General features: G+C 37.1%; 1 pseudogene; it reads left to right on the top strand.

Moving 5' to 3' along the window:
* The first annotated feature begins 3,503 nt into the window (after window positions 1-3,503).
* Window positions 3,504-3,772, top strand: LOC143406320 (signal recognition particle 19 kDa protein pseudogene; annotated as a pseudogene).
* The last annotated feature ends 453 nt before the right edge of the window (window positions 3,773-4,225 follow it).

Raw genomic sequence — 4,225 nt, 5'->3', positions numbered from 1 at the left:
TATACTTTAATTATAATGAAAAAAAAATGTTTTTTCTGTAGTCACCTTGAGCCAAACTGACTAGTTATTACAGGGATGAAGAGTCTTTCACTATAACAAATAAGAAAAATAGGAAACACAATTAAAACAGGTATGCAATGTGTCTTTTAAAAGATGATTGCCCAAATGCCTTCCAGCTCTAAAAGTCTAAAGCCCAATAATATCTAAATAAACATACTTATCTTTACAATACAGCCTTTGATAACCACATAAATACCAAGGGAAGAGGGAAAATTGCCTTTTGTTTGAGAAACAATAACCTTGGCCACCAAACTGAATGTCTGGTCAGCCAAAAGATAAAAAAAGAAAAAGAAAAAAAACAGCAAATGTGCAAATAAAAGATGACAAAGAGACTCTGGGCTTTGCTTTGTGAAAAAACCCTCACTATTCAACCCTAATCTCTTCCTTTGATGATTTCTCTGTGCTGTTCCAAATCATGGTAAAGAAGATAGAAGGGTATTTGGAGGAATGTGCCTATTAATTCAGCCAGGTGGGTTCCACAGACAAGAATAAATTTGCCCAAAACAGAAAAAAAAGAAGTTATTTGGCAATAAAAAGTATAAAGGATAGATAATTATAAAAATAATGCAAATTCAATTGAAATAAGAAATGGAAAGGCCTGAAAACTACTAAAAGCCATCTAAGAACAAAACTGGATAAGAACAAGCATAGAATATTTAAATAGATCAAATGAACTTCAGAGAGAGATAGAAATTTGGATGATGGACACAGAAAGGAAACGTACAAAAATAAAATGAAGTTCCTTCAGGAAGAATGTCTGAATCCAAAGAAAAAGAGCTTGAGGGAGCAAAACTAATGCACAAGTCACAGGTTTCAGAGTCAGAAAGGGGACAGTGAAATATAAATTAAAAACCCACTGTCCACATAGATGTGCATCTTTTATTTATGTCCCCTGCCCAAATTCATAGGTTGAAACCTAACCCCTAATGTAATTGCAGGGACCTTTGGGAAGTAAGTCATGAGGGTGAAGCCTAATGAATGGGTTTAGTGTCTCTATAAAGGAGACCTCAGAGAGCTTGTCCTTTTCTGGCAAGTAAGGACACAGCCAGAAGACATGAACCAGGAAGCAGGACCATACAATGAATCTGCCAAGGGTGTGATCTTAAGACTTCTCTGTCTCCAGAACTGTGAAAAATAAATTTCCGTTGTGTACAAGTCATTTGGTCTGTATTTTTATTGTAGAAAAATGCAAAGACATTATTATTCCAGAAAAGTTTCCTAATCTCCCCTTACATTGAAAGATATTATTTAGATATTGAGCACTTGCAAAACAACAGAGACCCAATATATATTACAGATTTGATTGAATTGGTATTACAGACGTGGAACTGAGCAAAATCTATCTGTTTAGAAATAAGAAAGGGCCTACATATCTCAAATAAAGTCTTCCAATAATTTACAAGTTGTATGTGGTTCACTCTTTTCGAGAACAACAGCCTTCTGTCCCACCAAGAGCAGGATTTTACTCCACAGGACAAATCTACTGTAAAGATCTCTTACATGAAGCATTGAGTAAAGCTGAGAGCACATAAAATTACATAAGGCAAATAAAGGTTTAAATATCAGGAGACAGTAAAAAGCCAAAGTTCTTATAAGCCAAAGACAAGTTTAAGGTTCAAACCACATAATCAAACACTCAAGGAACAAGAGGAATTTATGAGATTCCTAAGTGATTGTTTAAATAGATTTGTGTGCATACTTCTCTTTTATGGATGAAAGAGGATACATGCAGTGAATGGGCTAAGACAAAGGAAAGTAGTGCTCAGAGGGGTAACCTTCCATGAGGGCCAATGGTGAAGGCAACAGAGTTAAGTGGCCTGCAGAATACCACATAAACAGCTCCATTGGCTACTTCAAATCAAGAATCAGTAAAGCTGATCAATCACACCTGTAATTGTCTTAATATTTGTGCTATTATTTGATCTTGAGGAACATCAGAAATTTGGAGAGGGGATCCAAATACTACCAAAAGAAGAAACTTCTACCCAGTTAAAACCAATAAACAAGCAAACAAAATGTAAGACCCTCCATATCCCAGTGAAAGAGCAACTGATCAAAAATTTGAAAAATACTCCTTCAAAAAACATGGCTTCCATGGGGTCCTTTCAGGATCTTGCTGTACAGAGAGAATCAGAAGTCTGAAGATCTAAGGAAAAAGCTATGTGATTTGATGGCACTTCTACAGAGAATAGATAATTTGCCTTACTTTATGACCAAGTTTCCCAAGTCTTCAAATAACAAACTCAGTAGGCTAGACACATCCTTAGCTATTCATAAAATTCAGTCTTCTACCTTTCCGACAGAACATAAACATGTCCTTTATTTGAGAAATGGAAATAAGATATTTATCTTTGACTACATTTCACAGAGAAACAAAAGGGGAAATCATCTTCTAGTGGCACTTAGTTTTAAGGCACTTTTCTCAAGACATGCTAGGACCTCAAATTTTGAGAGTGGGATATAAGAAAGGATTAATGTGTTAGATATAGATGTGACCATGAGTGACAAAAAAATTCAAAATAATATTATTATAGTTTAGATATGAGGTATCCCCCAAAATCTTATGTCTGCAATGCAAGAAAGTTTAGAGATTAAATTTTTGGTTTATGAGAGTTTTAACCTAATCAGCCTGTTAGTCTCCGGATAGAGATTAACTGGGTGGTGACAGTGGGCAGGTAGGGTGTGTCTGGAGGAGGTGGATTCCTAGGGGCATGCCTTTGGGGTATATACTTTGTCCTTGTTGAGTGGAGATCTCTCTGTGCTTCCTCTCGGGATGTGAGATGTTAGATGTCTGGAACTGCTTTCCTCCATCACACTCTTCTGCCAGGATGTCTGCCTCACCTCAAATCCTGAACAACAGGTTGGCCACCGATGGACTCTAAAACTCTGAGTGTCCAAGTAAACTTTTCCTCCTCTAATTGTTCTTATGGGGACTTTTAGCTAACTAAAGCAAATATTAACTTTAAATAAACTAAAGCTTCTTTCTCAAGTAAAATTCAATAGAATCCTGCTATCCATGGACCATCTGGTATATATCCCATGTCAAATTCATCATACGGTCCAAGATGGCTGCTCCAGTGCTGGCTACCATGTCCCCATGCCTGCCAGTAAAAGTAAGAAAACAAGGAGAAAGACATTCTTAATGTAAGAACATTTCCCAAAAGTTCCCTATTGATCAGTTCCATTTATATCTATCTCATTGACCAAAAATCTAGTCGAATGACCATCTGGCTACAAGGAAGTTACAGAATACTCTTTATTCTGGTTGGCCATATACAGTTGAAATCTGGGAATTCCATTAGTGACGAGGAAGGGGAAAGCTAGGGTCTGTCATTTTTCTTCCAAATTGAGACACTACTAAGTTACAAGAGTGTACCATTAATAATTAGGACAACACTTGGGCCCGGGAGGTCCATGCTATCTCCGTGTGGAGTGGAGTGAAAATGGCTTGTGCTGCCACACACTCCCATGCAGACCAAGACAGGCTTATTTATACCTATTCTACTGAATTAAATAATAAGAAGGCCATCGTGGAGGCAAGGGGGATCCTAGTAAGCAATCCTACAGCTACAGAGATTCAAGATGTATGCTCAGCAGTTGGACTTAACGTGTTTGTTGAGAAAAATAAAATGTACTCTGGAGAGTGGAATCGTAATGTTCAATACAGAGGCAGAGTTCAGGTCCACTCAAACAGGAAGATGGCAGCCTCTGACTTGTCCCTATCACCTAAGTCAGTAATGTATGCAGCAGAAATGATACCTAAACTAAAAACTTGGCCACAAAAAACAGGAGGTAGTGACCTAAGTCTTCAGCAAGGAGAGGGAAGTAAAAAAGAGAGAAAGAAGTGATCTGGTATGAGCATCAAGTATGTGGTCCTACTATAAGAGACATGAGTGGATACTTTGTATCTGAGGGAAAGAGCTTTTTGTTTGCATCATTGGACTGAATTGGGAACATTTATGCCTCCCATCTTCATCATCAGAGTTGACAATAAGAAATAAATCAGAAGTTTGCATCAAGTATTTATGCAGTATAAAATACAAGATTTTTGTGCTTTGGAAGTTTTGTTTTGTCTTTCAATGAAGAGGTTTTGCGGAAGAAAGAATATTTTTAAATGCACAGTAGACTGTCTGATAAGTTACTTGAAATCCTGTTTGTCCTCTAT

Source organism: Callospermophilus lateralis, chromosome 8 (assembly GCF_048772815.1).
Source record: "Callospermophilus lateralis isolate mCalLat2 chromosome 8, mCalLat2.hap1, whole genome shotgun sequence".
Taxonomy (NCBI): domain Eukaryota; kingdom Metazoa; phylum Chordata; class Mammalia; order Rodentia; family Sciuridae; genus Callospermophilus; species Callospermophilus lateralis.
This window is presented reverse-complemented; position numbering and strand designations above follow the sequence as displayed.